At 37.2% G+C, this 22,971-nt stretch overlaps 1 pseudogene; it reads left to right on the forward strand.

Moving 5' to 3' along the window:
* The first annotated feature begins 6,263 nt into the window (after positions 1 to 6,263).
* LOC104429520 lies at positions 6,264 to 20,205 on the forward strand (annotated as a pseudogene).
* The last annotated feature ends 2,766 nt before the right edge of the window (positions 20,206 to 22,971 follow it).

The following is a 22,971-nucleotide window of genomic DNA, read 5'->3' on the forward strand; positions in this document are numbered from 1 at the left end:
AAAAAACATTATTAAAAAAATTGTCATTGGCGCTAGCCGGAGGCCACATTAGCACTGGCTGGCCAATTTTGATCGAAAGAACTGAGCTAGCACGATTGCAAAAGATTTTTGACTCAATTAGCAAAAAAAAAAAATGGCACAATTACAATAGGTTTATGACTTTTGTGGTAATTTTCCTGTCTATCAACTACCGACATTTATGATAGGAATTTTCTAGAAAATGCTACGTTTGTCGTGTCGTCCATCCTTGGGAATATTCTAAAAGTCTCTAGAAACTCTAGGAGACTTGGTCAATCTTTTTCAGTTGTACTTAGTCCTTTGTTCATTTGTGTATATTTTGAATATACACAAAATATGTGCAACTTTTGCTAGTAACAATAGCTAAATAGAAGGAATTCTTTAATGCACAATCTCATCTAAAAGTGTGTATATATGAAATAAGAAAACGTAAATTACACCAAATGGAAATAAAATTTGTTTTCTCTTTCTGTGCCACTTTAGATGGTGCGTGAAAACCAAGTATGTTGACACTATAAGTCGGGTCTAACAAATGCTTTGACATGGCTTCATTTTGAGTTTTTTAAGTTTGATTTTTTTAAATTACTTATTTCTCACGTAATAAATGAACTCTATTATAATCGGGTCTGGGTAGGCTCAAGAGGGGTGGGCTTACGTATAAATGAGCCTAAGCTCCATAAAAAAAAAAAAAAAATTAATTGCCCGAGTTAGCCTGATTTGTGATACCACATCCAAACGCTCTATTTACTAGGCAGTAAACATAAATAGGTGGTGAAACTTGCAAAATTCTACCTAAAAAGTTGAGCATAAATGACTTCTCAGAGATAATTCCTTAGCAAAAACCACATTCGTAATCAAGTTTGGCATCTCATGAGCTTAGGAATAGCATAATCACATCTTAAATTACATACACGTTCCCTTTTCTTTTCTCTTTTTTTTTTTTTTCAAACTGGCTGACAAATGTGGCACCAAAGAAGATTATTCTCGCCTCCCAATCATGCCAAGTACAGACTGCGATGCACGTCGCACGTCTCTATTTTGACGCCGACTCCACTGTTCTACTAAAAAAAGGTTGCCGAGTTTGTGCATCAATTTCTATCCAAGTTGGCGTATCAAAGGTCGGAAGCCAAAATAAGTAGGAGACGTGTAAGCAAGCGTCATGGGGGAGCTACGTGGAGAGGACTGATCGCTCGGCCCCGGCTGCCAACTAATACATTTAGTTTCCCCTTTTCTAGGACTACCTATTGATTTGTTTTTTTGGAATGTCGAGTTATTATCGCATGGCATAAGCACCATGGGGTGGCTCTTAACTTTTTTTCTACATATAAATGTACTTAAAATGAAAATACACCTAAATGAACTATTAAAGTGGCTTTTAGAAAATAGGAGGGATATTGAAATAATTTCATACAGAAAGGGAAATGTTCTTGCAAAAAAAATCAAAGGTTTAAATATTGCCAACTCTATCCACATATATTTGTTTTTTTTTTTTGGTAAGAAAGCATTTAGATAATATTTAGTCACTGAAAATTTAACTATCCATATTACGATTAGGGTAATAAGAATAGTTTGAACAATAGCTTTTCAACTTAATTGCAATGCAGAGGAATCGCACCACGTCCATGAATGCAATGAAACTCTTGAACATTTGGATACCACTGGTGGGCAGAGAGAACGATATATGTGGATTAGAGGTCCGAGTGGAATGCCATCGTTTAGACAAGACAATGGTTTTGACCGCGTCTTTTGTGGCCAAGAAGGAGAAGATATGAAGGATGATGGCACCGGGCAATTGACTGATGTAATCCACTGAGCTTCGGGTTTCATCCCGACCGGAAGGACGAGGTAATCGTGGACAGGGACGTTTTCCAGTTGGATTTGCCGACTATTCGATCCAGGCCTTGTATGGAGGATTCTTCAAGTCTTTTGCCTGTGGCCCCCGACGGCGATGGAGCCAAAAATTAGGCCTTATTCTCATTTTCCCCAAAGCTTTAATCAGAACAGAGACTAGACCCACAAACTCTTCTTATTTATCTTCAAAATTCAAAAAAGAAAGATATCTAACCTTTGGATAAAAATGGAAATAAATTTAGATAGTTTCAGATAATAAATTCTCAAGAGCCTATGGAAATTATTACTAACAGAGAGCAACTATCATATCCTTTTCTTTTTGGTAATTTTCCTTTTTCACTATAATTGTACTTATTCCTTTTCTCGTTTTGGATTATTGTGGCCGTGGCATGAGCCCACACAAGGGCCATGTTAATGTACCTGCCACACCTATTATTCTTAAAATTTAAAATACTCCAAAAGAAAGTATCATGATGCTTTTTCAAAAATAAGAGAGTCGTTGAAGTAATGTTTTCACAAATAAGTCGTATATTTATTAATTATTCAAGTATTTTAATGCGGCTGATTCTATCAACATAAACTTAGAGCTAAAATAAGCTATAAAAATATATATAATAAATGAAATATATTCAAATCACTTGATTTTTTTTTTTTGGCAAAAAGTTCTAAAAAAATTCACTCAACCTTCTTCATAGCGGACTTCAACTTTTGCAAGCCATCGAAGGCAATTGTTCCGCTCTTTTGTTTCTTCTACTTTTCCCTCTTTAGTACTTTTCGGTAAATTTATTTTATATTTCAAGCTATTGTGGCTGTGACATGAACACCACATGTTAGTCCCCTTAACTTTGTTGTCATATCAATATTTTCCAAATCAAAAAAATTTAAAACATATTATCTTCCAGAATAAGAGGGATATTGAAGATTTTTTTTTTTCAAAAATAAGTTGTGAAATTACAAATTATGGAAGCATTTTAATATAGCAACTTCTATCTATAGATTTAACCTAACAGTATAAATGTCATTATAATTAGAGTATAAAAAGTTGAAGAATTATTAAGATATGTTTAAATGCTAAGAAAGAGTAATTTTTAACAAATCATGAAAAAATGTGACTCGTCTAACATAGTTGGTCAAGAATTTTTGTATTTTATGACCATTGTGCAAAGAGGGTAACTATCTCTACCCTTTTCATTTTGATTAATTTATCTTTGTAATGTTTTCAATTTATTTTTATTTATTAGAGCTAGTTTATCCTTTTTAATTTTTTTTTTTTTATAATCTTTTGGCAACGGCTGAATACTATCGTTACCTTTTTTCTTTCTAATGGTTTACCCTTCCTAGTACTTTAGCCCAGTTTCACATATCAAGCCCAAGCCCATTTAAATATAGCCTCAAGTCCACCACAATTACAATAAGCCCAAAGGCACCAAAGCCCGCCCAAAAAACCTAATTCTCCGTTTTTGTTCTCTCTTCCTACGCCCGGTCTGCATCACCCGGAAGAACAGAAAATGGACTTTGCAAGGCCGAAGCTCGCCAAACCAGAATATCAGCAAACAAAGCGATAAAAAATAGGTGCACAAAGTGGAAGATAGCTGTAGGGATCCATCAAAACGCATCTGACGAGCGACGGGCACCGGCGATGGACTGAAAACCAAAAGCAATCGGACGAAGTTCATTTAGGCATTTCGTCGAACATGTGGTAGGCACCGTCCGGGAAGGAAAAACCGAGCCGATTAAGGCCCAAGTTTGCAACGACGTTCGGCACGGATGGTAAATGGATATGTCATGGAGACCAGGGGAGGCTCACTGATGCTCGAAATCGAGCACAGGCGTGCACCAATGAGTCGCTGCCTCGGTTGGCCGAGACAAGGACCAATGGGGTACTAAAAGGGGTGCTGGCGGGGTCCCTACCAAGCTCGGTGGCAATGGACGGCGGACGAGCATAATAGATCGGGCTATGTCCGCTCGCCTTGCACACCTGAAATCGGACTGGCGCAAGGCCAACCCGGCCTCTTTTTCCTTTTCCCCTTCCCCCGCCTGGGCCAATCCATTTTTCCCTCTTCCCCCGCATGGGCCAGCCCCTTTCTTTTTTATCTTTTTCCCTTCCCCGGCCTAGCCCTCTTTTTTTCTTCCCCTTTCCTCCCCATCCTTTGGGATTTGCCACAATAGCATGGAATGGAGGTCGGTGGCAAAGCAAGGCAAACGGGGCAGCCCAATTGAAGTTGGTCATCAGGACTAGGCCGGCAAGGTAGCTAGCAATGGCAAAGGGCGAGGGAGTCTTTTGGCGACTCGACTACACCTCAGCCATGTCTAACGACCACCAGCCAAGGCCTTGAGTTCGTGCTTTCCCCCTTTCTTGGCAATCTTCATTTGTGCCTTTGTCGCAACCTTCCCTCGACATGCATCATCTAGGATTCAATTAATATTATTAAGTCTAAACTTAACTTGGGCTCTCCCAAAATTATAGCAATTTGCAACTTAGGTTCAAATTTTTAACATACAAATGACTTACAATAAGGAGTCATTACTAATTAGTTTATGATTAATCGATTAGAAAATCAAGTAAAATAATAGTGATTTACTTAACTCCTGCGAATAGCGGAATTTGGGTAAGGGAACTTAGTTATATTAAATTTTTCTAACGCTCTTTAAATACCATTCATTTTATCAAAAAAATAAAATAAAATTATTAAGCAGCTTGGATATATTTTATTATTTCCTAATATATGAGGTAATCATGCGGGATTTTGGTGAGAGCCTATTGTCCCTTGCCTCTGGTTGGTGAGGGTTGCCACACATCAAAGACCCCGCCAACCATGGCCAACACCTCACTTGTGATGGGGTAGTGTCCACAAGACAGGAGAGTTGGCCTAGCCTTTGTACCTAGTTTATTTATTTTGTTTAGTTTTATCCTTTTTCTTCTTTGAGTTTGTGTTTTTATAGAAAAAAAACATAATAAGGAAAAAAGAAAGAAAAAGGGATAGAAAATAAAAAGAATTTAAATGATAGAAGTGCTCTTGATCATCCAATGAGTTCGGATAATTTTTTTAGACTGACATGATCACTCTAAGCCCTTATTTTAAATAAGGTCAACTCCATATTCTTATTTGAAAAAATGAGGCATTTCATGTCTTTATTTTAAATAAATTTCATATCATGCATTTATTTAAAAAAATGATGACACTTCATGCCCTTATTTAAAAATTTCCCTAGATTTCATAATAAAAAGCTGCAATAATTCTTGACTAATTTATAATCACCAGAAGTTATGATATAGTTCTACTAATTATTGTTTATGATTGCAAGTAAATAGTAAGTGACATATCAAATTTATAATTTGAAGAATCGATATTATGATTTCAGGATTTAATCTTCATAAAATTAAATTGATTTAAAGAAGTTTCAAACTTGCGGATGTTATTCTTAAATTGTTTGGTGAATCGATTAAAAGAATCTTTTTTTGTAGTTATAATTTTAGTTTATTTTAGTATATTCCTGCTATTTCATTTTGCAAACCAAAGGCCCAGGGTTCGCTTTCTCCCTAATTGAAAAATCGGGAAGAGCCGACACAGCCAAAATTAGAATTTTATTATCCTAAATGTTTGATGAACATGCATTTGTTAAGGAAAAAAATAAAAGAAAATACCGACCAAGTTAGCATAACACGTAAGTCAATTACTTAATTTACCTTTTTTTCTAAGCATAAATTTTAATTGTAGTCCTCCACCTCTTTTCTCACATCGAAATCTTCTAATTTTTTTTTGCAATCAAATTCTTTATTTAGTCATGCATGATAATGAACTGGAAAGAGAAAAGTTTCGATAAAAAAAATTTCAGCGACAAAATAGGAAAAATATATAAAAAAAAAAAAATTGAAGGATAAGGCAGTGTGTTTAAAAAAGGATAGGAAATCGGATCGAATAAAAAAAAAGATAAGATTCCAAATTGTATCGATAACTAATTGATTGCTCGTGTAGAACAAAATGAAAACGAAATGTCCTTGGAAACCTCAAGGGAACATCAGCAGAAACCCTAGAATTTCAAATCATGGCGACGCACTCCGTCCACCAGAAATCCTCCGGCGACCGTCCTATTCGCACCAAAGGAAACCGACCTCCTCCTCCTTTGAGCCCTGGGGATCTAATCAGCGCCTTGCCGGACGCCGTGATCCACCACATCTTCTCGTTTCTGTCCCTCAAAGACGTCGTCAAGACCAGCGTCCTCTCCAAGCGCTGGCGGTGCACTTGGACGTCCACCGCCCACCTCGCATTCAATGGAGTCCGGCCTCGCAATCACGACGCCTCCTCCTTCGACTTCCCGTCCCTCGTCGACAGCGTCCTGAGGCAGTGCACCTCACCCACGGTGAAGAAATTCCACGTCACCGACTTAGTACGATGAGGCCGACCGCCCCAAGGTTGACCGCTGGCTCCACTTTGCAGCGGGGCGCCGGGTGGAGGATCTCTGCCTGTCTCTCATCACCGAGAGGTGGTCTATGTATATTCTGCCACCGTCCTTGTATTGCTGGAGCTGGTTGGTGCGCCTCGAAGTCAGTTTGTGCTGTTTCTCGTTGGACCTGACTGTCAGCTGGCCTTGTCTTAAGCTCTTGTCGATGGAATATGCCAAGTTGAGTGATGATTTCCTCCGGCGAATCTTGAGGGGAAGTCATGTTTTAGAGTCCCTTGAGCTGCGGCAGTGTTGGCACATAACTAACGTTATAATAGATTCAACAAGTGTGAAAGACTTGCTACTCATTGGTGCCAATAACTGTCTGCTGGAGAAAATTTGGGCCCCGCATTTGCTGTCATTGCGTGTATCAGGGATGTGGAAGCGCCGTATATTCACACTTGATGATGTATCTTCTTTGGTTAAAGCTGACTTAGTTTTTTCCATTCGAACTTTTTCGCCGGGTGATAAGAGCATGTGTTATGACGTCATGAAAGAACTTTTTGAGAAGGTGCACAGAGTTCCTATTATCACCATTGGTGGCTGGTGTTTGAAGGTACAAGCTCAATAATTTTACCACATGCTCGGGTTGGGTTGAATGGTGTCTGTAGTGTTTGGCAATGTTTGTTGCCCGGGCCAAGTAACCTCGGCTTTTTGTGGCATTCTAGTATTTCATCACGGGAATCATAGACAAATATAGGATGATGTCTATTGTTGACCTGGGAGCTCGTTCCCTCCTATTAATTTCCAATAAATGGATCTAGGATGACTCAAATTTTGGGACAATGAATGTTCACTAGATAGGATATCAAAGCAACGATCTTAGACGCATGATTTTCACAAGAAAAATACATTAAGAGATTATAGGAATAAGGGACCTAGTCACCATAGGTTCACAGGACCGGTCATACTATCTCATCACTATAGGCTGTTGTTCCATAATCATCTCATATAATGGCAATGGATTGATGGATAGAGTCACTTGAGGTTGTTTTCTCATGTGACCAACTACTAGAATTTTCAAATCCTTCAAAGATCACGAGTTTATACAAGAAGCATATGTAAATAGTCTTAAACAAATTATCTTTTTTCATTTCTGCTTGTAGTATCCTTATTGGTTTTTTCTTAATTGGGAGACAAGGTCAATGGATAACATATTTGGATGGAATGTAGTTTTGTTATTCTTTATTAATTTCTTATACAAGAAGCATATGTAAATAGTCTTAAACAAATTATCTTTTTCATTTCTGCCTGTAGTATCCTTATTGGTTTTTTCTTAATTGGGAGACAAGGTCAATGGATAACATATTTGGATGGAATGTAGTTTTGTTATTCTTTATTAATTTTAGACAGGAAAAAATACTAATGAAATTTTCTTTGTTGCTTGCTCAATGTGCTTAGGTTTTGTCCCTTTTCGAGATGAAAGGAGTGCCATCTCCATTGTCAAAATGTCAGAATCTAACACTACACACACCAGTTACTCAAAGGGACCTTCCTGGGATAGCATACATGCTGGGAAGTTCAGAGTTCCTGGAAAAATTAACCATACACCTGAATGGCTTACACGTATTCAAGGTTTGTTCCTTTGCTATACTATCTTCAGTTCGCTTCTTGTGTTGGCTTCCATTTTCAATGAATGTTTGAATGGTGAGTAAAAATTTTAGAAGTACATAAAGATTATCAATCTCAAACTCTTATTTGTTACCGTAATTGAAATTTGCTTGTAACTTGGTCAGTCTACTCAACATCTGTGCATGGCCACTTTAAGATGTTTTAGTTCATGTCCTAAAATAATTGTAGCATTATACTGGAGGTTATTTTGCTGCCATGCAGCGTTGGGATCTTGAACTTATACTTGAATGATGAGCATCTAGAACGAGAGATATTTTATTGTGTGGGCGCGTTTAAGAGTTCAAATTCATTAACACTCAAAATAAAGTAAAACTAACTAGCATTTATGGTAGACAAACGAAAGTTTTTTTTTTTTTTTGAAACTTCAGTGAGGCAGTAAGTTTCTTAAATGGGGTATAATTGTGCAGTATATGCTTGACAAAGAATGGAAAGACCATTTTAACTATGATGAAGAAGATTTTTTATGTTCACGGAAGGGGAATTTTCAATGTTTGGAGAAACATCTCAAGAGCATTGAGATCATCGGTTTCAAAGCTAATAATTTTGGATCGAAACATCTGCACGCCCTTATTAAGTTTCTTCTTGGGGAAACACTTGTGCTGGAGAAGATGATTATCATGGCTGATTTGCACTCACGAAAGGGACAGAAAAATCATCAAGCTGATGTTCTTTCGAAACTATTTGGTGTCAGCCGAAATGTGCTCAGCTATCAAAGAGCTTCCAAAAATGCTGAAGTTATCTTCGATTATCCTTTCTAATTGGCGTCCTTGGTGGATTCTTGTTAATCACATGTCAATGCTACGTTGCTCTAGGCACTACATTGCTCATTCTTGTTCACACTCTTTTGACAGTAAAATTACATGAGCTATGACAATATTAGTTTAGCTGTAAATATGAACCTCTTTAAGGAAATAGGTTAATGGTAGTGTCTTGAATTATCGACATATGAAAGGTTGTTTTGGTTACGATATTGCTCAGCCTTCTCTTCTTCTACAGGCAAAATAGAAAACTTAGAGGTATCCTATTTTGCAACTTTGAAAGATTAAGCAAATCCTGACTATAATGATCTGCATTTTGAAATCTTCGCATATCTACTTGTTACTGCATAGACAGCATTAGAGTTTGATTTTAGTTTCAGCACGACCCCTTGTTTCCAAGTGAAGCGACTACTTGCACTATTCAAAAACTTATGAGCTCCTTCACTCGTGTTTGATTCAAATAACACAAACTTCAAGTACTTTTCTGTCTAAATTAAATTAAAACTCAAATTTTAACATAACCTTTTTTTTTTTTTGTGGTCTAATTGGGTTTGAGGTGATTTTTTCCCAACAAAAAGGTTTGCGGATAGAACTAGACCACATTTCACGATTCGATTTAGTTTAATTTTTGAAAACCAAAACAAACTGGGAAATCCAACGACAGGACATGCTACTTTTTTCAGTTTTTATTATATGTCATTAAGATTTGAAATGGCTTAGATTTTTAAATCCAAAGTAGCTGGATTTTAATTATTAATTTTCAATAATTATGTGTCTATGAGGATCCTTTTTTTTTTTTTTTTTTAATGAGAATACTGACTTTTTGTTCGAGCAATGCCATCTTTGGTGAACTTGTAGGTTCGTGATCAGCAATGAAGAGTGCATAAAAAGAAATGAAGATTTTACCAATAAGTTTCGGCTCAATCGAAACATAACTTGCTTTCACTTTAGTAAAATTTGGGTCAAAGCAAGCATGCATGTCAATGGGTAGATTCAAGGGTAAGAACCTAACATCCCCTACTAGTCCTTATGTAACCCTTGAAGCCTTTAATTTAGTTTCATGCCAATATTATGATTAGTTTTTCCATAATTTAATGAAGTGCATGCTAGGTACATAAGCAACCATACTTGGATTAAGTTATCAAATATTAAATTACCCAATTAAACGAAAGTTATATTATAAGATAAATCAATTATTAAACTTAAATAATCTAGATGTTAATTACCATAATTAATTAATGTGATTTTATTATACCTGATCAATAATAAATTTATTGCACAGACTATTAACAATTCATGATTTGTATGGTTGCACATTAATTTTTTTTTTTGATAGCTTGACTAACTTATAATCACCCGACATAATTATATAGTTCTATTAATTACTGTTTATGATTATCATTAGGTGTGAGTAAACTGTAAGTTACATATCAAATTTATAATGAAATAAATGATAATATGATATTAAGATTTAATTATTATGTAATTAAAACTGATTAAAAAGAGTTTCAAGCTTGCAGATGTTATTTTTAGATTATCCTATTAATTGAATAAAAAGAATCTTTTCCGTGCTTATTCTAATTTAGTTTATTTTCATGAGATTATTATTTAATCCCCTGTTATTTCCTTTTGCAAATCAAAATGCTTGATAAAGAACCCGGAAGAGAAAAAAGTTCGATAAAGAATTGTGACTTTTTAGGATTGGTTTTGTTTTGAATAAAAATATTTCTTTTGATAAAAAAAAAAAAGAAGAAGAAGGAAATCAGATCTAATAGAAAGTAAAGGAAAAAGAAATTGGAAAAATCCTTGGAAACCTGGGGGAACATCGGCAGAAACCCTAGAATTTCAATACATGGCAGCGCCCTATGTCCACGGCGCTGCCCACCGCAAATCCTCCTCCGGCGACCGTCCGAATTGCGCCGGGGGAAACCGGCCTCCTCTTCCTTTGTTGCCAGATGACACGATCCACAACATCTTCTCCTTTCTGCCCATCGAAGACGCCGTTAGGACCAGCGTCCTCTCCAAGTGCTGGCGGTCCACCTAAAACTCCACCAACCACCTCGTATTCGATGGATTCCGGCCTCGCAATCGTGACGCTCGCTCCCTCGACGGCAGCGTCTCGAGCCAGTGCACCTTGCCCACGCTGAAGAAGTTGCACGTCACCAACTTCAAGTACCGCCACCGCTACTGCCCCAAGCTCGATCTTTGGCTCCACTTCGCACTAGGGCGCCGCGTGGAGGATCTTCGGCTGTGGTTGATCATTGACGGTGCATGCATAATTAATTCGGCAAATATAGGATGATGCTTAACTCACTAGATTTGGGCAAGGCTTAGCCTCGCCAATGGTTGGGTAAGCTTACCTGGCCATCGGCAAGGCTAGCCTCGCCTTGGCCTAGATATATTAGTAGCGTTAACCATATATTGTATTAAGGGAAAATTTCAAATAAGGAATCGAAGTGAATCTATTTTCTCAAATAAGGACCCAAAGTGAACTTTGTGTCATATAAGGACCCGAAGTGGGCCCATTGTTTCAAATAAGAACCCGAAGTAAATTTTGTGTCAAATAAGGACCCAAATGATCAATTAATCTCTATTGAGGACCTTAGTTCATTGGCAGATATTTTCCGGTGATTAAAATAGGGGCAATTTTGTCAGAAATTTGTGATTGGAAAAAAAATGGAAAATTATAATTTAATTAAGTTTAGGTGATTCATTTAGATATTTACGTTTTATTCTTTCTTCTCCCCTGCTGCTCCTTAACCAAATCACTACCCGATCATCATCGCGACTCAATTCTCATCACTCGTCGCCTTGCTCAACTAGCGGAGAATTTGGGTCTCCATAACAAAGAAAGAAGCATGTGGTTTTCTTCTTGTTTTTGAATACATGCCTCAACTAGCGGAGAATTTGGGTCTTCGACTTTATGGGGGATGGGTACAAGGAATGGGGAGAACTTTGATCTTTGACTTTGTAGAGGATGGGTACAAGGAATGGAGAGACTGTAGAAAACCTACGATTTTTTTGTTTCTATTTTAAGATTTGTTAATTTTTCTTATATTTTTGTTGGACAAAATTGCCCAAATTCCGATCATCGGAAATGTCACATGAATATTTGGTTGACTAGCAAGCTTAGGTTCTTATTTGGAATTGATTCAACCACTTCATGTTCTTATTTGAGACAATGGATCCATTTTAGGTCTTTATCTAACACAAAGTTCATTTCGAATCCTTATTTGAGAAAATTGGTTAACTTCAGGTCCTTATTTGGAATTTTCCCTTGTATTAATGCTAATTTGGTTATTTGGTTCCTTTAATGGAACAATTTTATCACCACTTTTTAATTGTCATAGAGAGAGAAGGTACCCTATGTAAAGGTGATTAATGTGCGAGCTAGGAGAATGAAAAAGTATGAAATTTATCATTTGCTTTTTCTCTTTTCCTGCCTTTTCTCCTCATCATCTTCTTCTTCTTCTTCTTCTTCTTCCTACGTCTTATCAAATTTAGTCCGACCTCAACATGACATGTTTATCTTTAGTGACATATCATTAAAAGCCCAAATATGACAAGCTTATTAAATGCCTTACTCTGATTAACAAATTGAAGATTCGTGACCGCATGTTTACTTCACGTGTTTAAACATGATTGCTTTCATGACATAGTATTGATTAAGCCAACCGCACACTTGCCTTGGTGCCATGTAAATGCATTACGTCAAAAATTGCCACCGCAAATCCTCCTCAGGCCACCATCCAAGCGGCACCGAAAGAAATCCACCTCCTCCTCCTCCTTCGAGCCCTAGGGATCTCATTAGTGCATGCCTGTGATTAGCATTGTTTCGTGGCGTTTGTTGCCCCGGCTGAGTGACCTCCGCTTTTTGCGGCATTCTAGGCTTTAATGAAGGGGAATCTTGGAGAGTGCAAGTATTTATTAATTTGGCAGATAGGATGATATATAACTTTGAAACTTGGAGCTCCTTCCCTCTGTTAAATTTTCAATAAATGGATCTCGGATGAGTCCATTTTTGGGAGAATGAATGCCCACTAGATCTAGGATCAATGCAACATTTTAGATGCTTGATTTTCACAAAAAAATGTGCATAGAGAGATTATATGGAAAAAGGTTCATTTTTCCGTTTATTATGTCAGTTTCTAGAGAAAATATAATTATCTGGAAATATGATGAAGAACAATGGACCTAGTCATCTTAGGTTGACAGAACCAGGTCATGCTCTCTTATCACTTTGGGCTGCTCTTCCATGATATATCTTTTAGAGTATTCTCAAAATATTTTACAATGACAATGGACAAATTCACTTGGAAAGTTAGGTCAATGTCAAGGTTCGCGTCTCATATAAGTAACTACTAGAATTTTAAGATCCTTCAGAGATTACAAGTTTTCCATGAGAAGCATATGTAAATAGTCTCCTCTTATAAAGAGATTCACTTGTTCATTTCTACTTGTAGTATCCTTATCAGTCTTTTCCCAGCTGCAAGGTAGCATTAAAGGATATTGAGGTTGGATGGGATGTAATTTTATTATTCTTAATTCATGTTAGACAAGAAAAGAAATATTACTTTAATTTTCTTTGTTACTTGTTCAATGTGCTTAGATTTTGTCCCATTTGGAGATGAAAGGGATCTCCATTGTCAATACAAGACTACATGGACTAGTTAGTCAATGGGACTTTCCCGGGGTAGCATACATGCTACAAAGTGCACCGTGCTTGAAAAGATAATTCATAGACCTGCCCTCCCCCTCTATTGAAGGTTTGTTCCTTCACTATGATTGTTTCAGTTCGCTTCTTTGGTTTGACTTCCTCTTTGCACGAATGTCCAAACAATGAGTTAATACTTTGGGAGCACATAAACTCGATCAATCTTGAACTCTTATTTGTTCCAGCAATTGAAATTCTCTGTCAGTCTATTGAACATTTGTGCAAGGCATTATTAAGTTGTTTTAGTTCATGTCTTAAAGTAACTGCAATGATGCATTGGAGGTTCTTTTGCTGCCATGTAGCGTTAGAATCTTGAACTAAGAGTTTAGTGATAAGCACTTAGAAAGAGAGCAGGTTTTATATGTGAAGACAAGTTTAAGAGCTTAAACTGATTAAAACTCATTATAAAGTAAAACTAACTAGCATCTGCAATGGACACATGAAAGTTGTTTGTTTGAAATTTTAGTGAGCCAATGAATTTATTTTTTTCCCGTGGATCCACATCTAATGTGAAATAAGCTTCTTAAATGGGATATCTACATGCAGTTTGAGCTTGATGAAGAATATGAAGAATGTTTTTAACTATGATGAAGAAGATTTTCTATGTTCACGGAAGGGGAACTATGAATGTTTGGTGAAACATCTCAAGAGAGTTGAGATCATTGGCTATGAGCTAATATATTTGAATCGAAAAATTTGCTTGCCCTGATTGAGCTTCTTCTTGGGAATGCACTTGTGTTGGAAGAATGTGGACAAAAACACCTTGAAGCTGCTAATTTGTCGAAACTACTTGGTGTGAGAAAAATTGTGCTCAGCTGTCGAAGAGCTTCCAAAAATGAGGAGGTTATGTTCGATTATCCTTTCAAATTGCTGTTCGCATAGAAGCATATGAAAGTTTGAGTTTCTCGTTGATCTCGTGACAAGGGTATCTTGCCCTGGGCACAACACTGCTCGTTTTGTATTCATGCACTTTTGACAGTGAAGTTACATGAAGTGTGACATATAAGGTTTTAAACATTTATCTAATTTGCTCTTTTTTCAAGTTTTTTATTCGAGTTGTAACTATGAACCACTCGGGGAAAGATGTTAGTATTAATGTTTTGGTTCTAGTGGATTTTTTTCCCAACAAAAAAGTTTGCAATCGTAAGTAAACTGTATTGTAAGGTTTGATTTGTAAGGTTTGATTTGGTTCATCTTTTGGAGAACCAAAATAAATGGTAAAATCATTAGTGTTTTTGTTAGCTCCATCATATTTTATTGGACATTAACATGTCATTTAATATCATTATTGACAGTCACAAGATACTAACATAATGAAAAAAAGACCCATGACATTTTTCGTCCACTAAATTAATCGAGCTAATGAAAAAATTCAAGTGCATCAAACTTGCATGTTTGAGGACTTACATGCACGAAAAGCAAATTATCATAACAAGTTTTAGGACTTGTCTTGTAATTATCCAATAAAAGGTATCGTACATAAGATTTTTGAGCTTGGCTAATCTTTTAAGGTGAACTAATTATTTTTATGCAGGAAATATGTTTTTAAGACCTATTTTAATTTACACAAACGAATATGAAATTTAATGACCTAACGGCATTAAAGCAGTTTATCATATCCCCTTCTTTATGGCCCATGACTAGCTTATCACTTGTTGAAAAAGCAGAGTTCAACTGCTTCAACTTTTATATATACATTTTTTTCTAACCAAAAGAACTTTAATATATTTTTCTACTTTCAATTTTTGATGTTTTGTAAATTTTGCTGCACTCGTGATTTGATTTATTATTTAGTGTGATACACTAGAAACATATGAAAATTTTTAAATAATGTACTTTCGAATCATATATTATTATTTTTTTTTTTTTAGTTTCATATTATAAAGCAAAATCATAAGCAGAATTAGTAAGTCATTTTTCTGTGCTGATCCTTTAGTCAATAATTTGTCCATGCTTCAGACATATGTGATTTATATTAAATAAAGTGCGATGCTCAGTATATAGTCAACCATACTAGAATTAAGTTCTTAAATATTAAACTATTGAATTAAATGAAATTCAAGTTATTTTCAAACTTAAATAATCAAGATAATAACTATCATAATTAGTTAAAGCAATTTTATCATAATTGATAATTATAATTCATTTCAAAAACTGTTAATATAGTTCGTGGCCCGTAGCTATGAATTTTTGTTCCACAATCATCGAGGTGGCTATTATTTAAAAACTTTAACATAACATGAAAAGAAATTCAATCAAGCAATTCTTAGATTATCCTCTTATCAAATAAAACCTTTTTCAGGACTAATTCCGAGTTTAGTTTATATTCATGAAATTACTACATATTCCCGTGTTATTTCATTCCGCAAGACAAAGGTGATGGGCTTCCCTCCATCCCTTTGCAGAACTCGAAAGAGGGTCGACGGAGCCGAAACTCGCCAGGTGACAACTCAAGAAAAGTCTCACAGCTCGTGCTCGAAGCTCGTCAAACACTCTCATCTCTCACGGGAACCCGCAGGGGCCACTCATGGTCTGCGATTCGGTTCGATGTTCCTTTTCAAAGAGCTTATCGTTTCCACAAACCGTTAAGAACTGACCAGAGGCCGAACAACTTTCTTAAAGGCGTCAAATGGTGCGTAATTTTTTGTTTTCCCTTGATGGGTGTTTGGTTTGGTTGTTCTTTTTCTGAGTAGTGGCGTGGCTTCTGGGCTTTCGTTAGGTTGCCTGATGGAACTTGCTTTCTCAGTAGTTCAAAGGACAATACAGTTGGTGCGTTCGCATTGTAAGTTTGCTTGGGGACAATGGTGGTGCTTACGGATTTTTCTGTTCCTCTTACGTTTTAGATGTGGCGATGTTGGTGGTACTATGATCGCTCTGTGTCATGGTCAGACCAGACTACGGGGGTGACAACAGTGCAAATGCAAGTTCGTCTGATGTTGATCGAGGTATGGGGTCTCAAGGAATTTTCTGGTCATGTTTCTGTGTGTATAAGTAGCTTGAAAAGATGCTTGCATTGGACTGCTGCAGCTATTTGCGAGTAATATCTACAACAGAATATTCGCAAATCCAAATAATCGGTAGTCTATGTCTCATGTAGTTCTCTTTGGTTGCAGATACCTTTACGGCAAATCTTGTTGTGACAGAAGGGGAATTGGTTTATGATTTCTGTTGGTACCAGGTTGTCTCAATAAATTTTACTCTTCTTTTCCGTACCATGGTTATATTTTCAGCTATAGTTATTTCTCTTTTGGTAATTAGCCACAGCTAGAATTGAATTTGGAAGTTTTTCAAATTCCAGACCCAGTTAGCTGTGTATTCGCGTCAACTACTCGTGATCATCTGATTTATGTCTGGGATGCTACTACTGGACAGGTCAGATTTGTTAAGTTTAGATTAGAGCTTTCAAGAACTCTGGGGAGACTTTATGGGAGCCATATATTGTTTCAGGGTACAGTGAAGTCGTAGTCCTTGAGCTTATCATACATCTTAGACATGCTTTGTTGCAACTCTGCTGTCTGCATAACCCCTCGCTTCTCCTTACAATCTTCTACGTGCAGCTTCGTTTTTAATTGCCTTGAAAAAAACCGGGAAATTTCATTGACTGATACACTTGACATTGCAGCTATGTTGCGCATACATGGTTTATGATGCCGTGGATGAAATTACAGCTGCATTTTCAATTGCATTAAATCCTGCGGGAAGCAAGTAAGGTTAACATTCATTCAAGACTCTTAAATTCCCTCGTGTCAATGGTCCACTCTAATTCCTCTAGAAATTTTCTTTTAGAATACATTACTTTACCTACTAGTGTCGAAAGAAATCAGTATTCAGTGATATAGATTGTGCACTGATACCCAAATTTTGGTATGTTGGTGTTTGGTTGCTTAGTGGTTGCGGTTATCCTAAATGATTTAATTTGCGGTTATCCTCTGTTCATGTGTAGGATCTTTGCTGGATATACATTTTGAGATGCATTCAGCACTTCAACGAAACAAAGAAGGTCAAACAGGTGCATTATTAAGTTTGTCCCAGTTTAGCTATTACTTGAGAATTGTTTAACAAGTTAAATAGAAGAGGATCTCAAAAACTAAAGCTGAGAAGAACTGAGCGTTGCATCTTGAAAGGATTACATTTGATCGTAACGCTGATTTGTTCTATTTATTTTGCCATGGGGCTTATGTCCTATGCTTGTAAAGGGAGCTAGCAGATCTCCTAAATGCCCTGGATTTCCATGTTTATCGTACAATGATTCAAGATAATATAGAGATCACAAGATAAAAGGGAAGAATTGAGTATCTCACCCTCTTTGCTTTTGTGCAGGTATTACATCTGCCATTGCTTTTTCTCCAGCTGCTGGCAACAGGTTCGTACAGCCAGAGGATTGCAATCTACTGAGAAGATAATGTGGAACTCTTATACATCTTATGTGGCCAGCAAGGTGGGGTCATCCATGTAAGTGCCAGATGATTGGATTTCCTTATGTGATGGTTATTTGTCAACAAATTTTAGGTAATCATATTGCAATTCCAGGTGTTTTGTTTCTGAAAGATGGAAACTACTCCTTATACTGGAGGGCGAAAGGTAGAATGCTCTAAACCTTCTCTTTTTCTTTTCTTGGCAATATGTTTAATGACTCTTTATCAATCTCTCTCTCCCTCTCTCTCCCAATGGCATGTGATGTAAACATTTTATCTGGACATTTCCAGAGTTTTTGTGATTGATTGATCAGAAAAATAGCTGGAACAATTACCTTGTGACGTTGAGTGATTGAATTCTTTGTTGCCTCTAAGATGTGCAAATTTGTTCCATCTGCTAGTATTAGTGATTATCATGGAAAGGCATCCCTTTTTCATGTCTTAGACCTGCTTGAATGTTCTTTGGTTTTTATACAGGGTAATAGGATTTAAGTTGTCCTCTTTGGCATATGCAAAGTCTATCAGATTGGATAGTATAGAGCCAGATATAAAATACAATAAGAAAGGACAAGAGAGAGACAGCGCGGGGGAGGGGGTGCAGGGAGAGAGAGTGAGAGAGAGTGCATGATTCTGCCCTGTTCTTCCAGGCAGAGTGACCTAAGAAGCAACAAGGCACTTGCTAATATGGGATGTGGGTTAATTGGTGAAGCCGGATAAGATAGGAGAACATATCTAATTTTTATATCTAGTCACTCTCCAATTAGAATGCACAAATATTTTCGAATCAATTTTGTCTTTATCCTGTGATCAAACACAGTCTAAGTTCTTAATTTGTGTGAAAACGACTGTAGTGTTTTGGGATGGACTTAACATTCGGGAATCGTGGGTAAGCATGTCTGTCTCTGACAATGTCTCCTCTTAAATTTCTTGTAGGACCCTTTTATTATGTGCTGGGATGTTCGCAATGCTGTTGATGTTGTCTACAAGTGAGTGTTGTTTTCTAGTGCTAGCAAAGCACCTCTTTCCATCTAACCAAAACACATATTTTTGCTGAAATTTAGGGTCATTAGATGAGAAAGTGGAATATTTCCTGGTGATATGCCTTTCCTAAGGCAAAGTTTTTTCTCTCAAGTGACTTTTTTTGTCCCTCAATCGTTTGTATAGGTTGTATCGATCATGTGAAGACACCAACCGGGAGATGTACTTTGATGTTGGGCCTCTAGGTCGACATCTTGGTACAGGCGGTAAGGTATCATGCTGGTTTTATATTTACAGTGAACTATTTCATCAATTGTCTACTCTTTCTAACAGTCTTTGCCCTCAGGATGGTCTTGTTCATATATATGATCTTCAAACTGGCCAGTGGATTTCAGGCTTTCAGGCTGCATCAGGTCTGATACTTTGTAATTCAAGGGTTTCCGGTCCCCTTATGGGCATTGTGTTTTGTTGTTTTTAATTTGCCTGATGATGAATATTTCCTTGTCTTCCGTGATAATGCAGATACAGTAAATGGTTTCTCTTTTCACCCGTTTCTACCACTGGCTGCTTCTTCTTCGGGGCACTGAAGACTTGAAGTTGCTGAGGGCGATGATGGAGTATTTCATTTGAGGGGTATCATGGACGTCCACCTTTTGCTATTAAAGCTTTACAGCATATTTCACTTCGCCTTGTTGAATGACTTGCTGATTGTGCCATTTCAATCAAAGTATTGGGTTCTAGAAGATCCTCCATCGGGTTTTTTCTTGTTCTCGTTCTTTAATTTTTTTTCAAAGTCCCACTGGAGGATCTTCTAGGGCCCAAGCAGCTTTCCCATTTTCGTGGCGAAAAGATATCCCCTGTTTTCCAAGTTCTTCAGCAAGCTAAGATTATGCCATCTTGAATTTTTTGTTGCTAGTTTGAGCAGCCATAGTCTGTTCTGCTTTTCTTTGATGATCACCTCAACAATTTACTATTGCCATTGGTTTACATTATATTCTCTTGTATTTTTGCAGGTGATTAGAACAGCCTCTGAATCTGGAGCTTGGCTTTTGATTCTGCAGCTAGTAGCATGGATGATGAAAATGGTGGTGCTGAGCTTGAGGCCGCGCCCCATGAAAAATGGCAACAGTATTCTTGAGAATTCTTAAAAACTTTGTGTCTATCTATATTATAATTTTCATGGATCAAAAATGTTTGATGATTGATGACCAGGCAAATCCATTAGCTGCAGTGATCTAGCAATGTTGAACTCACGCTTTTTGTAACAAGCTATGCCGACTTGCACATAGCTTTGGGCAGTTGCACAAAGTAGAGTTTGAGTTTGTCTCGGTCGCAGTTTAATTGGCTGTAACTAATGTATGATGAAGGATGATCAGATAATAATCTTTTTGGGTAACTGTGAGATCAAATCTGATGGCGGAGGGGCGCCGCATGTGTCTGCCTCTTGAGTCGCCGTTCTTGTATACACTGCCGCAGTTCGTGTATTGCTTGAGTTGGTTGGTACGCCTGGAAGTCAGATTGTGCCCTTTTTCGTCAGGTAATACTATTAGGTGGCCTTGTCTTGAGTTCTTGTGAATCAACGATGCGGAATTGTCAGGGGAAGCCCTGTTTTAGAGTCCCTTGTGTTGGATTTCTGCAAGGGCGTGAAGAACATTAAGATAGATTCGACTAGTATGAAAGAGTTGATAGTCTTCCATCCCGGGTTCTTTAACACGCAGAAACTTTGGGCCCCGCATTTGCTGTTGCTGCGGGTATCGGGGTATTGGCCTCATGATTCTGTGTTCAGACTTGAGATGTATCTTCTTTGGTAGAAGCCATGTTGGATTTTGTTGTCTGGTGGCAAGAGGATGTGCTGCAACTTGTTAAAGTAACTTTTTGAGCCGCTGCTTGGAGTTCCTATTATCACCATCGGCAGTCGGTGTTTGCAGGTATGAGCTCAGTATATTTTTGCCCTTCATAAGACATGCTCATGTTGAATGGTGTCTGTGAGTAGCACCATTTAATGCTGTATGTTGGCCCGGTTGAGTGACCTCAGTTCTCTGTGGCATTGTAGTCTTCCATCAAGGGGAATCGTTGTGAACTCATGTGTAGTTAGTTATTGGCAGATAGGATGATTCGTAACTTTGTGTTCCAAGTTTCTGCATAAGAGATTACTGTGAACCATGGAGCTTCTTCCCCCTGTTTAATTTTCGATAAATGGATTGCTCAATTTCTGCCAATGAATGCCACTGGGTATTGCTAATTATTGTGGATGCTACTCACCGCAACATTCTTAGATGCCTCAGTTTTCATAAGAAAAATGCATGAAGAGATTATCGGAAAGGTTTCTTGAAATTTCATTCTTTCAATTTATAGAGAAAATGTAATTATCTGCAAATATAAAAATGAGTAATGGAACTAGTCATCGTAGGTAGACAGAACTGGTTCATGCTTTCTCATCACATTAGGTTGTTTTCAATTATTATCTTACAAAGTATTCTCACAATATTTTACGATGGCAAAGGATGGATTAACTTGGAAGCTCCAGTCAACAATGAGGTTCTCTATCTCATGTGATCAACTATTGGAATTTTCGGAGCCTTCAAATATCACAAGTTCTACATGAGAAGCATATGTAAATAGTCTCAATTATTAAAGAGATTTACTTGTTAATTTTTACTTGTAGTATCCTTATCGGTCTGCTCATGGTGGGATATAGGGTCAAAGGATATAGTATTTGGATGGACTGTAGTTTTGTTATTATATATTCATGTTAAACATGAAAACTAGTATTAATCAGATTTTCTATGTTGCTTGTTCAATGTGCTTAGATTCTGCCCCTTTTGGAGATGGAAGAATTGCCATCCCCATTGTAAAAATGTCGGAATCTGATACTACATGCACCTGTTAGTCAATGGGACCTTCCTGGGATAACATACATGCTATGAAGTTCACAATGCCTGGAAAGATTAGTCATATACCTCACCTCCCTCTCCCCATTGAAGGTTTGTGCCTCTGCTATGATATTTTCAGTTCGCTTCTTTTGCTGACTTATTCTATGCATGAATGTTGAACAGTTTGTTAAAACTTTGGAAGCTCATAATGATGATCATTCTCGAACTCTTATTTGGTCCAGCAATCGAAATTTGCTCATGGCTGTCAGTCTACTCAACATTTGTGCAGGACAATATTAAGCTGTTTGAGTTCCTGTCTTAAAGTAAGTGCAGTGTTGTACTGGAGGTTCTTTTGCTGCCATGTAGAGTTAAGATGTTGAGCTAAGAGTTTAGCGATGAGCACTTAGAAAGAGAACATGTTTAGAGAAGATGTGTAGACGAGTTTAAGAGCTTAAATTGATGGAGACTCGTTAAAACTAACTAGCATTCGCAATGGACAAATGGAAGTTGTTTGTTTGAAATTTTAGTGAGCCAATGATTTTCTTATTTCCCACGATCCACATCTAATGTGAAATTAGTTTCTTAAATGGGGTATCCACATGCAGTTTGAGTTTGATGAAGAATCTGAATAACGTTTTAATTTCGATGAAGAAAATTTTTTGTGCTCACAGAAGGGGAACTTTGAATGTTTGGAGAAACATCTCAAGAGAGTTGAGATCACCGGCTTTGAAGATGATTTGGAGTCAAAACATCTGCTCGCCCTGATTAAGTTTCTTCTTGGGATGCACTTGTGCTGAAGAAGTTGATTAACAAGGTCGATTTGTTCCTACGATATGGACAAAAATGTCTTCAACCCACCGGTCTGTCAAAACTACATGCTATGAGCCGAAATGTGCTCAGCTGTCGAAGAGCTTCCATAAATGCTGAGGTTATCTTCGATTATTTTTTTCGAATAGGTGTCGTCATAAAAGCATAAGAAAATCCGGGTTTCTTGTTGATCTCATGGCGAGGGTATGTTGTCCGGGGCACTACGCTGCTCATTCTTGTTCACGCTCTTTTAACGGCAAAATTATATGAAGTATGACAATATAAGATTTTTAACGTGAATCTATTCTGCACTTGTTTCAAGTTTTCCCTTTAGCTGTAAATATGAACCTCTCAAGGAAGGATGTTAATCTTAATTAAATATAACTACAAATTGGAAATTCAGTGTCCAACAGATGCTGCCAACAACTAAACAAGGAATGCACAAAAATGAGAAAAACTACTACTTTCAATTCACTTAAAGA

This window comes from Eucalyptus grandis, chromosome 3 (assembly GCF_016545825.1).
Source record: "Eucalyptus grandis isolate ANBG69807.140 chromosome 3, ASM1654582v1, whole genome shotgun sequence".
NCBI lineage: Eukaryota > Viridiplantae > Streptophyta > Magnoliopsida > Myrtales > Myrtaceae > Eucalyptus > Eucalyptus grandis.